The sequence below is a fragment of the Daucus carota genome, chromosome 9 (genome assembly GCF_001625215.2).
Source record: "Daucus carota subsp. sativus chromosome 9, DH1 v3.0, whole genome shotgun sequence".
NCBI lineage: Eukaryota > Viridiplantae > Streptophyta > Magnoliopsida > Apiales > Apiaceae > Daucus > Daucus carota.
Window position 1 is genome coordinate 24,597,297 of NC_030389.2, and position 13,682 is coordinate 24,610,978.

General features: G+C 35.1%; 1 long non-coding RNA gene across 1 annotated transcript; it reads right to left on the reverse strand.

Moving 5' to 3' along the window:
- Window positions 1-11,452: 11,452 nt before the first annotated feature.
- On the reverse strand, window positions 11,453-13,560 carry LOC135149749 (uncharacterized). Its single transcript, XR_010287954.1, has 6 exons — window positions 13,378-13,560; window positions 13,225-13,289; window positions 12,508-12,570; window positions 12,191-12,317; window positions 11,918-11,966; window positions 11,453-11,796 (listed from the first exon to the last, which is right to left on the reverse strand). It is a non-coding gene; the product is annotated as an uncharacterized LOC135149749 (long non-coding RNA).
- Window positions 13,561-13,682: the final 122 nt, after the last annotated feature.

Consider the following 13,682-nt stretch of genomic DNA (forward strand, 5'->3'; position numbering starts at 1 on the left):
GCTTCTGAGTTATCAGTGTAACCTAGTCCCTTCTTCCAGTTTCCACTACCTAAGATATCCTGAGTAGTTTTGCTTGAATTAGTCCATGTCTTAATGATCTCCCTTTCCTTAGCAAGTTCTGATTGAAGAGATGCATACCTCTTTAACAATTCATCTTTGACAATGACAGCATCATCTCTTTCTTTCTGAACTTCCAACATCTGAACTAATTCTTTTTCTAGATAATCATTCCTTTTCTTTACACTTAGAGTTTCAGATTTTAATCTTTCATTTTCTAAAGTCTGATCTCTAAAGCTGGTATGCAAAGTTTTAAGAAACAATCTTAACTCAGTTATATCTTCAGTATCAAAGGCAAGAGTAGAATGAGGTACCTTTGCAGTAGATTCAGAGTTGTTGTCAGTGTTTGCCATCAGAGCATAATTGACTTCTTCTTCTGAATCAGATGTATCTGTCCAGTTTCCTTTCTTGGTGATAAAGGCTTTTTCTTTTTCCTTTTTGGCTTTCTTGCATTCAGATGCAAAGTGACCCTTTTCACCACAGTTGAAACAGGTATACTTGTCAGCTTTTCCAGCTTTCCCTTCCTTGCCCTCATTCTTCTTGAAGTTCTTCTTATCATAAACTCTGTCAGAGTTTTTGTCTTTCCTTGAAAAACTTTTGCCTTTGTTGAACTTTTTGTAGGCCAATTTCTTGAAGCTTTTCACCATCAATGCTGCTAACTGCATCATTTCACCATCACTGTCATTAGAGTCTGAGACATCAGAGTTTGAGTCATCAGAGTTTGATGACTCAGTGTCAGACTTTGTGACATGAGCTTTTCCTTTGCTCTTAGCAGCTTCCTCTTGAACTTTCAGAGCAACAGACTTTGATTTGCCTCCATGACGTTTGCTTCTTTGCTCCATCTCAAGTTCATGGGTCTTCAGTCTTCCAAAAACATCATCAAGAGACATTTCTCCAAGATCAAGATTGTCTCTTATTGTGGTGACTTTCAAATCCCACTTTTCAGGAAGAGCCAGAAGGAATTTGAGGTTTGAGTCTTCAAGATCATATTCCTTGTTCACCAGAGATAAGTCATTCAGCAGTTTGACAAATCTGTCATACAGATCTGTCAAGGACTCACCAGACTTTGAGTCAAAGTGCTCATACTCCTGTGTAAGGATTGTTTTTCTATTTTTCTTTATGGCCTGAGTTCCCTGACATCTGGTTTCCAGAGCATCCCAGATTTGTTTAGCAGTTTTGCACCCAATCACCCTATTAGACATTGCATTATCAAGGGCACTGTGCAGAAGGTGTTTCACCTTGGAGTCTTTACCAATTGACAGGATGTCCTCAGGGGTATAATCTTTCTTTTCTTTTGGAACCATCTTCTGAGGTTCATCAGCAAGCCCAACAGAGAGCTTGGTGGGCATATGTGGTCCATCAAAGATCCTGTCAAGGTATTCTGGATCAACAGAGTCTAAGAATATAATCATTCTCTCTTTCCAGACTGGATATTCAGATGCCTTAAGGATTGGAACTCTAAAGGACGAAGCTTGTGATTTTTCAGACATGATTGTGATTAAGATCTCACTGTAGTAATCTTAACAGAGCTGGCTCTGATACCACTTGTTAGGTCCTATTAACTCACTATATAATATGATATAGTGATCACAATCTGTAACACAGTATGACAATATGAGAGATTGAAAGTAGTAAACTGTTATATTCACAAAGCTTTGATGGTTACAAAAACTCTCTCAGTGATTTATATTGTATCACTAAGAGCTGCTAGGGTTCTTAACAATGTACTCGATAACTTAACTCATATAGAGTAACCCTAATCTGTGTTTATATAGACACAGTTACAAAATCAATCTCTGATTTGATATCCTATAAATCAGCTATAAATTCTATCAATCAAAGATTGCTCCAGTTTTCTGTTTAGTTTCCATAGCCAGTAAATCACTCCTCCGCTTCTATCCTTCCTTGAAGTATATCCGCTTCTGAGCTCTTTCCACGTGTAAACTCTGACGAGTCTTGACTATGTAAACTCTGGTCAGACTTTATCAAACTCTGTCAGACTTTATCAAACTCTGTCAGACTTTACTAAACTCTGATCAGCTTCCAGATTAAACTCTGATGATTCCTGTTCTAAAACAAACTTTAAGAACATTAGTAATCATCAATTATATCTAACATAAGCACTTGCTAATTCAAGTTAGGGCACTTATTATGGCAGCAGAGAAACAATTGAGTATCATGTGTGTATGTATTTTTCTTATTTGGGTAGTCTAATTCTAATGTGTATATTTATATTTTCGTGTTTCTTATTGGTTTAATGTAGATTTAAAGTTGTAATGGAAGAAGAACAAAGTTCGACCTCTAATAGACCTACAAAAAGATATAAGAAATCTACATCAATAATTTGAGAATTATTTCATAAGTTTGTAGAAAATGGAACACAAAAGTCTAGATGTAAAAAATGTGATCAAGTTTATATAAGTGAACATGGTACCTCAAATATGCGAAAGCATATGATGTCAAAACTTGATCAAATTTTTTACATCTAGACTTTTCCATGTTTTGACATCATATGCTTTCGCATATTTGAGGTACCATGTTCACTTATACAAATTGATCACATTTTTTACGTCTAGACTTTTGTGTTCCATTCTCCACAAACTTATCAAATAATTCCCGAATTATTGTTGTAGATTTCTTATATCTTTTTGTAGGTCTATTAGAGGTCGAACTTTGTTCTTCGTCCATTACAACTTTAAATCTACATTAAACCAACAAGAAACACAAAAATATAAATATACACATTAGAATTAGACTACCCAAATAAGAAAAATACATAAACACATGATAATCAATTTGATGTAATTATCACATGATACTCAATTGTTTCTCTGCTGCCTTGTTTAAATAATAAGTGCCCTAACTTGAATTAGCAAGTGCTTAAATCTGTCCTAAACATAATATAATCGATTTAGAGAATAGCATTAAGCAGATTAGGCACACTATGAAAATCAATTCAAATTGCGTAAGCATATCTATACAGAACAGATCCGCAAGTAAAACAAGGATACAATATAAACATAAATAATGAAAGAACTAAAACACGGAAATGAGAGAGAGAGGGAGAGAGAGAGAAGGAGGGAGGGAGAGAGAGAGAAGACGTCTCTCGGCGGCGATGATGTGGTCGGTGGAGGCACGGATCCAGCGGAGAAGCAGGAGAGATCGAATTGAATTGTACGAGTGTAGTGGTAAGCAACGGATTGAATTGTACAGGTAATGAAAGTCTTTTCTTTTTTTTTAAAATATGGTTATCATATATTGGGTCCATTTTTTGGTCCATATTTTGGATAAAAAACATGATTTCAAAACCAACGGTATCCAAATAAAATGTGTGATTTTTTTGTTGGACCAAATTTTAAAAAATGGTTTGGTTTGGACTGGATATATGGTTTTGGGCCTATATTGCCAGGTCTACTTATCAGCAAGTAAATCATATGTTCAAAGAACAAATAATAGTGCAAGTCAGTCGATTTGGCATGTTCGTCTTGGCTATCAACTGCTTCAACAAATTTCTACAAAACTTTAGTTGACGGCGTTCCTTAAATACTTCAATAATTTAAACACAAATGCAGTGTGTGCTGGTTCTCATACGAGAAATCAAAAAGGCTTCCATTCACAAAATCAACTAACAAGCTTCCGATGTACTTAAGCTAATTCATTCGGACTTGATGAGGCCTACCAGAACAACAAATTACAGTGGGTGTCGATATGCAATGATCTCGGTGGATGACTGCTCTCGTTTTACTTGGATTTATTTTTTAAAACATAAAAACGAAGCATTCTCTAGATTTCTTGACTTTAAGCAAAGAGTAGAGCATGAGTTTGGCCGGAATATCAAGTGTCTGCGTACTGATAACGGGGGCGAGTACGTGTTGGAAGAATTTCTTGCATATTGTGAGAAAGAAAGAATTCAATGACAATTGACATGTTAAAATACGCCTCAGCTACTTAAATACCGGTGTACAATATATATTAAACTTGTGTTCTAGCTTGTTTATGCGGCTGAAGTTTAGTGATCATCATGTAATTATGAATTTATGACTTGATTATTGAAGTCATAACTATTAATCATGTTTTCCTCTGTTTTGTTTTGTAGGAGGTTGCTGATCATCGCTCAGGTGAGTTGAAATTGTTTATCTTGTAGAGTGACTGGTGTCTATAGTTTGTCATTCGATGATATGAATTTTGGAGCAGGATTTGTAGTTTTTTTGTGGTTTTCATGATAATTTGGTACCGTACACAGTACATACATTTGTTTTTGCAGGAGGTTTCTTATTTTCAGTTAAAGTTGCGTTGAGATTGTTTGTTACATGTATTCATAGATTATGGTTCAATCACTTGCAATTTGCACTATTAAGTACTTTTATGAAGTACTTTTATGGCGGTCCTTGTGTTCTTGATGATTAAGCTCATGGAACAGTTTCTGACTAGTTGAGACAGCGCCACTGATTCTGTCTGCTTGAAGAATTGAATTAAATTACATTGTATCTTTTTTTTCAATCTGGCCAATATTGTTATATGAACTATCACCTAGTTGTTCAGTCCTATAAATCTGATCCAACAATGTAGTAGATATAGCTCATAATTTCGAGTCTCGGTTAAAACTAACCAAGTCTTGGAACTGATCAGCATATATCCGGGATTCAGTTATATTGTGCCTCCTCTTTAAGTCATTATCTATCACAGAAACATAAATCAGAGATTGCATCTCCTGCTTTATATTCCTTTTCTAAATATTTTAAACGCATGTCCTAGCTTTTTCTTTGGCGAGGTTCAAACTCAATTCGAACCCTTACTAGAACAAGGAGTAACCGAACCATCTAACATAAAATACAACGAGACTAAACACCTAAGACGGTAAAAAATTAGATTTAAAGCAACTACTAAAACATAGCAATTACTGCATCCAACCCGTACATCATACAATAATTTTATTTATAAAGAAAGCTAAAGAATTTCTCCTTCTTTGCTTACACAATCTACGTTAATTATGGCTTATTCTATGACATTTTTTCCTCCTCCTTTTGCCCTCCAAGTACCGGTTGTGGAGCTTCAATTAATCCCTACGGAGTAGCACATCCGTGCCCGGAATCTTTCGTGGCCTTCCCCAGCCTCGTTTTGCACTCTAATTAAATGCCATTTGTAGAGCAAAACCTGATCCTTGGGGAGTGGAAACATTCATGTTCTAATTCTTTTGTGGTCTTTCTCTAACTTAAGTTTTGCACTTATAAGTGCAATTGTGGTGCATCAATTGATCATTAGGTAACATCAACATCCTCATCATGGAAAATAGACAAAGTATGCACATACATAACTTCCTCCCACATGCTCCAATTGTTTTATACTTTTAGGTGTGGTCTTTGGTGCATCTTCCTCCCATGTGCTCCAAGGACTTCTTGTGCGGCGTTCTCCTGTCTCATTTTGTATCTCTTGACACTAATTGTTTAATAATTTTCTACGGTGGTGCTTCATAAACAACCCGGTGTGTGCCATAACACTCTGAGTGTTGTGCCATTCCCAGCACCACAATTATTACTAAATGATGGATAGTGGATCCTTAATTGTTGGGTTTGTATGGCCATGGATCTTTTCATTCAGACCACTATATAGACAATTGTTTTGTTTCCTACCAAGCCTATTGTGCATAATTTATTATGTACAAGGGATGCCAATTTTAATATATAATTTCAAGAAGTTCAAAAATATTATCTTATAAAAGAATCCTTGGGTGTATTTTTCTTTTTTAAGATATACATGTTTATTTTATTTCTTTATTTCTATTTTAAACATATTCTATTTATCATCAGTTTTATAAATTCTACTTCATTACTCTCTCATATACGTACTCCATGAACTTACGTTCATTGTAAAAGAATTTTCAAGTTGTCTCTCATATATATACTCCATCAATTTACATTGGCAGTAAAAGAATTTTCTAAGTTTTTTTCTTGTTTTGTTGCAAGTTGATTAGTTCCATATATGTCCAGGGTTATTATTAAAAACCATTTATTAAGGTAGGCTTGTCGATGTATGCAGCTGTTTGGATCTTTTGGAGTCTTAAAAATTTTATTATTAAAAAAATATCGATTATTAAAAAAAATATCCTTCTGTCAGGAGTTGTGAGAATGTTAGGGGGATATCATAGTTTAGCTCGAGACATTTTTGTTCCACTCATATTAATAATAATTAGTCATTTATTTGTCTATATCTTTTGCCAAAGAATTGGGACAAAATTTGGGGGGGTAACATTACTCTTAGTACATGCATTATTCTTATAACAAAAAGTACATTAATTGATGTATTCACAACACCCAAAAACATATTGACCATATTTATTAACACTAATATAATATTCTTATATTCACATTTTAATTTTTCTTTTTCCATTCCTCGAGAATTTTCTTGACAACTTATTCACAATTGCTTCCGGTTTATGGTGAAAAGTAGTTTCATATTCTTTTCAAGGAATCATGAAGAAAAGAAACTTTTTACAAGGGATAACCTTTTGTATTTAAAAGGAAAAATCACATCGTCATATTCTAGTGCATTCATCATAAAAGTTACAATCTTCAATGTCCTAACATCACAACATGACCTAACATTTACTTAACTCATTATATATCATATCATACAAATAATTAAAAAAAATTCAGATTTTAGACATGTTCCGAACCTTAAAGAAGTTCAAACTTTCAAATTAATACAATTTTAATAAATAATAGGGATGACCACTTGTTACTTTTTTAAAAGAAAAATATTTAATTAATTGAATAAAGGATAAAACAAACTCAATTCAAACCCTTGCTAGAACAAAGATTAATCAAACGAGACTAACATAAAATGTAATGAGACTAAAGGAAGTGGAAAAATTCATGCCCTGATGCTTTCATGGTCGTTCCGATACTTGTTTTATACTTTTAACTGCCATCTGTGGTGCATCATATTAAACATTGGGCAACAACATCCCAGTCATGGTAGACAGTCAAAGTGTGAAGGTATATAACTTCCACCCACCTGCTCCAAGGCTTCTTATGCCGCCTTCCCCAGCCTCATCTTGTACATCTTTGGCTCTAGTTGTTCAATAATTATTTTCTATGGTGGTGCTTCATCAACAACCTACTATGTGCCATAACACTATGAGCGTATGTGTGTGTATGTTATGCTTGTGAATATAATTAACTTTCCTTACTTATTGTTAATGATGATATTGTTATTATTGTAGGATTGTATCTTTAATATACTATCCTGATAAAATGATTAGAAAAGAAAGCCATGTACTTCAGATTAATCCCAACATAGATTATTTCAAGATCTCTGACAGTCTCCTTCTAACCGGCCCTCATTTTTATACGGAAATTATTGTGGGAACTTGTTGGGGTTGTGTTATTATGAATTTCTCCAGCGTCTTGCACACAAAAACACAAAAACCATGGTTAATGTGGCTTACTTATAAACTTATAGAAATTTTTTTGATGTGTCTTTCACTTGCCATACTCTCAAACCTACGACCAGATCTAGTTTTTGGTACTTACAACCAGAATCAAAATGAGAGAAATTTATAAAAATTTATTTTATATTATTTCTCTTATTCATAGGTTGACTCCACAAATAGGTGATCTAAAAGAACACAAGTCACTCAGGACTCATCAAAACTTGCAATAAAATCTATTCCGTTGATTCATACAACTGTTGGTGTTGGTCATTATGATCATATGCAAGATCTTTTGTTTCAAAAGTTAGTAACAATAATGGTGATAGGAATGGCTTGGCTACCACATCACATGCGCAACAATTTCGACCTATTAAGATGCACTCAGAGTGTCATGGCATAAAGCGGGTTGTTGATGAAGTACCACCCTAGGAAACTAATATTGAACAACTGGCATTTAGATCGAGGTACAAAATGAAGTAGGGGAAGACCGGGAAAGAAGCCCTTGAAGCGGGTGGGAAGAAGTTATGTGCACACCTTGTTTATCTCCCGTGATCGGGATGTTGTTGCCTAAGGATCAATTAATGCACCACAAAAAGCCTCTAAAAGTGTAAAACAAGTTAAGGAAATACGGTGAAAGAAACTGGACACGAATGTTTCCACTCCCCAAGGATCAGTTGTTGCTCTACAAGTGGCACTTAAGAGTGCAAAATTAGGCATGGGAAGGCCACTAAAGAATCTGGGCTCAAATGTTCGCTACTCTGCATGGATTAATTGAAACTCCAAAAAATGTACTTAGGAGGGCAAAAGGAGAGGGAAATGCCATAGAAGAAATCGTAATAACATAGATTTTGAAGCAAACATGTTCTAAACCTTAGAGAAGCTCAAACTTTTAAAATTATACAAACTTAAAAATATTAGGGTATAACACCATGTTATTTTTTCAAAAGCAAATATTTGTCTAATTAGAAAAAGGATAAAGCAAACTCAATTTAAACCATTGTTAGAACAAGGAGTAACCGCACCAGATTAGCATCAAATTCAATATGACTAAATACCTAAGACTGTATTAAATTAGATTTAAAGTGACTACCAAATTTAAGCAATTTAAGATCCTATTACACCATACTATAAGTTCATTAAAAAATTAGCTAAAGACTTTCTCTTTGTTTACTTACACTACCTACGTTAGTTACGGCTTCTTTTATGACATTTTTCTACCTCTTTTTGCCCTTCCTAGTACCAGTTATGGAGCTTCAATTAATCCATCCCCTGCCTTGTTTTGCACTCTAATTACGTGCCATTTGTAGAGAAAAACCTCATCCTTGGAGAGTAGAAACATTCGTGCCCCAATTCTTTCTTAGTCTTACGGTAACTTATTTTACACTTTTAAGTGCCATTTTTTGTGAATCAATTAAGTATTAGGTAACAACATCATGATCATAGGAGATAGAGAAGGTATTCACATACATGACTTCTTCCCACCTATTCCAAGGGCTTCTTGTTTGGCCTTCCCATATACCATTTTGTACCTTTTGGCCCTAGTTGTTCAATAATAGTTTCCTCGGATGGTGCTTCATCAACAACCCACTATGTGCCATAACACTCTCGTGTGTCTCAATGTGTCTCATAGCACAGAGCAGGTTGTTGAGGAAGCACCACCCTAGGAAACTATTATTGAACAAGTGGCACAAGAGATAGAAAATGGAGCAGAGGAAGGCCACACAAGAAGCCCTTAAAGCTGGTGGGAAGAGGTTATGTGCACACCTTGTTTATCTCCCATGATCAGGATGTTGTTGTTGCCTATAGATCAATTGATGCACCACAAAAAGCATTTAAAAGTGTAAAACAACTCACGCGAATACCTTGAAAGAATGAGGGCACGAATGTTTCCACTCCTGAAGGATAGGCTGTTTCTCTACGAGTGGCACTAAAGAGTGCAAAAACAGGCCGGGGAAGGCCACCAAAGAATCTAGGCACGGATGTTGCTACTCCGCAAGGATTAATTGAAACTCCACAAATGCTACTGGGAATTAAGGACAAAATAAGGCAATAAAATATCGTAGAAGAAGCCGTAATAACATAGATTGTGGAAAGAAACAGGGAACAAGACTTTACTTATTTATTTAAAGAAACGTATAGCATGGTGTACTTCATTGATGCAATAATTGTTAAGTTTTAGTGGTTCAAATCTAATATATGGTCTTAGGTGTTTAGTCTCATTTCATTTTATTCTATTAGTATGATTTAGTCATTCCTTGTTCAAGTAAGGGTTTGAATTGAGTATATTTTATCCTTTTAAATAATTAAATATGTTCTTTAAAAAATAACCTCCGATTGTTCATATTATATTTTAAGATTCTATTAATTTAAAAGTAGGAACTTCATTAAGGTTTGGGACATGTTTAAAATCTAAACATTTAATTAGTTGAACTATATGATATAATGAGTTAAGTAAGTGTTAACTCATGTTGTGATGTTTAGACAGTGAAGAATGTAAATGATACAGGCACTAGAAAAAATAAGGATGTGATTATTGATTTGAAATAACAAACACTACTATTCCTTGACAAAAGTTCTTCTCGTGAGGGATTTCTGTAAAAAGATAAAGCTACTTTTTACGGCAAAGGTGGAAACAATTGTGAATGAGCTATCAAGAAAATTCTCATGCAAAATAAAAATTAAAATGAGAAAACAACATATTTGTGTTAATTAATATGAACAGTATGTTTTTTCTTGATGTGATACAGTAATGTACTTTTTTCTTATAAGAATAACACATTCAAACATTGATATTTGGATTCATTTCTTTTTCTATTCTAACTCCCTAATTCTTCCATGAACCTCTTTACATTTTGTAAGCCAACAAGAAATTCAATAAAGACATTATTGAATTTCTTGTTGGCATTATTGAAAGTCCAGGATAACTTGTCCATGATCCTCAAAAAAATAGCAGAGGATAATCCCGGTCTGAATATGGACATTGGAGGAGTTGGTGCTACTATTGCAAGCGAGGATGATGAAAATGGTACACCATTCAGTGCCAGGACTGCCAGGACTTCCGGGACTTCCGGGACTGCCGGGACTTCCGGGACTGCCGGGACTTCTTAACTTTTTATGTAATTAGTATGGACGAATATTTAATCTTGCCTTTAAATTGTGGGTTTACAACTTTTGGTACTTAGTTAAAATGGGGTTGCGGTTGATGTTTTGGTTGGGATTGTGTGAATTTTGGATTTGTTTGGTTGTTGGTACTGTTTTGGGCGAAGTGAATGGTAGAATTATCCTGGTGAAATGGTGTATAAAGATTACTTTGGTTGGGGAAATTGTATTTTGGTTGGTTAATTTGTTGGGTTGTTGATGGAATTATGGAATTTATTGTATTATGAAAAGTGTATTTAATTTTTTCTATTTACTGTTACATTAGCTTGTGTTATTACTGTTGCAGAAAACTAAATTGTGTCGCTGTTGCAAATTATAAGTGTTACATTAGACTAATAAAGTGTTACATTACCAACAAAAAAAATGTGAGTGGGTCCCGTTTGCTGATGTGGCATGTGGGACCCACAAATTCTATGACGTGGCTGGACCCACGTGCTGACGTGGCCGGTCCCACATGATGACGTGTCCTGGTCCCACATGCTGACGTGGCCGGGCCCCACATGCTGACTTGGCTTGGCCCCCACATGCTGACGTGGCTGGGCCCCTACATGCTGACGTGGCTGGCCCCACCTGATGACGTCACCTGTTGACGTGGCTTCCACTGTGGGTCCCACATTATGACGTGGTTGTCTACGTGGCAGTCTATTCATGTGGGCCCCAGCTGAGAATCTCACAAGCTGATGTAACAGTACTGAATAAGTGTTACGTTTGTTTAATTAACTGTTACTCTATATCTCTAACGTATTGCTTTTGGGTGTGTTACACTTGATATAACAAGTATTACATTAGATAGCAATGGTAGCACTAGCGGATGAAATGGTAAATTTGCGTTACATTAGCCCTATTGTAACATAAAACGTGTCTAAGGTAACAGATTTTGAGTGTCTTATTTGCCCATCTATGGCGTAGTGCAAGTACAAACCAAATATCAATCACCAATATCCACCAACTAAATATCCACCAACTAATTATATTCACCAACTAATATTCACCTTTCAACCAACAATTCCATCCAACAAAGATACGGATTTATACCCTGCTTCTAACTCATCATTATACATTGATCGTGCCTTTTCCCATGGTCGTTCATGGATTGACTCTTCCAATATTACACGATCTTCCTTGCAGTGCTCGCAAGTATGCATTCCCTGTAATTGATAAACACTTACAATTAAAGCTCTTAAAAAGATACAAAGCGGAAAATAGATAGCTTTAGTCTCAATGCTATATATTTATGTCGCCAATCAATATGGACTATGAACTTTATACCTAATATAAATACAGGACCACCCCTTGTAACGCTCTCTTGTAACAAAACCTGTAAATAGTCAAGACCGTGTATTCCATTTTCATATCAAATAAGCAGAAATCCATAGTTTAGAATAAAACAAGAATGACTTAAAATAAAAGAGCATAACTACTTAAACAAGAAGATAGCTAAGCTCATGCTCGGGCAACACACTATATATAAAAGTGAAAAGTGATGAAAATTAACCATCCGGTGAAAACAGAATAAACACAAAGAGTGGAAATGCTAATAACCTTCTCTGAAACAAGCTGGTACTTGTCTAGCGCATCCTGTAGTTAATGACTGTTCTAAGATGCTGCTTCCAAATTTCTCGGTTGTGGACGTAGAAGATAACGACTGTGCATGCTCTCCTGATCATTCCTGTAATATATAATTAACATGAAAATATATTTAATTGTAAAGCCTCCCACATGTGTGTGCTTTCTGATTCTCTTTATGTGTGTGCATTCTGAGTGTGTTCTAATAACTTTTACAGCATTTGTATGTACAGCAGGCACTTCACACGTCAAAATAGATATAACACCACTTCTAAAGTTGTGTTGATCTACACCTTCAGCCAACCCAGAATGCACAGTGGAAGCCCCCTTCACGTTAAATGCAGAGCCAATGCAATCTGCAAGAAAAAATGAACACAATATATCAAGACATGAGTTTTTAATCTAGAACAATGTATCCAACCACAATATTAAAGGCAGATGGTTTTCTAAGAATAAAATAGAAATATCCAGGTTGCAGGGGGCACTAAGTTTACATACTCCCCTATAAGCACACTGGTTGGTATTAAAACAAATTAATATACACAAGTAGGGCTGTTTAAGTGTTAACACTACAAATTTTTAACAATAACACCTATTTACTCTGTTTTTATCGACTGAATGATCCTCGAGGTTAAGGGACTATCATCTATTTCTAGAGTCTTAACTAAAATCTCCTCTAGAACGAATCACATCTCTGGCCATCTCTTTAAATTGACAAAAACTCCAACCGAGAAATTACTGCTAAACAAATAATCAACATTTTACTAGTTACAGAATTCCCACTTCTACACATGTAATTTCATTTCACAACATACAAAACAAGAGCCACACCACTTAATCAAGTAACAAAAAATTAACACAATCCGATGAATTTGCCACACTAAGGCTTCTGCTTCAATATCATTCCTATAAACAACAAAGTGAAATATTTATCAATTAGTGACACATTCATACTCAATATTCAATTGATTAAAAAAAATATAAATTGAGAATCTAGGGTTTGGACCTACAAAAGCGGAATGAAGATGCCAATCAAATCCTAATTTTCCTTTAAGTGCTTCAGGGAATCAACACACTGCACTTACAAAGCAATCCAAAAACAACTCTTAGTATGATCAAAACATCATAATCACAAACAAAAAGAGGATAAAGAGGAGAGAGACCGTGAGAGAGAAAAGAAAAGAGAGCGGTACAAAGAAGAGAGACAACGAGAGAGATTATTGGATAGAGAGAGAAGAGAATAGATCTAGATGGCCAGAGAGAGAAGAGAAGAGAGGAGAAAAACGAAAGATACACAAGGAGAAAGATACAAAGAAAGATGATGCGGAGGGGGAACCAAAAATTTGGATTAATGGCAAAGGGGGGAACGAAAAACTATGTTGGGGGAGTGAAATGGTTTATCTGGAAAGTTGGAATAGAATATTGTATTATAAATAATACTTATATTTTAATATATTGTGTAGTTGAA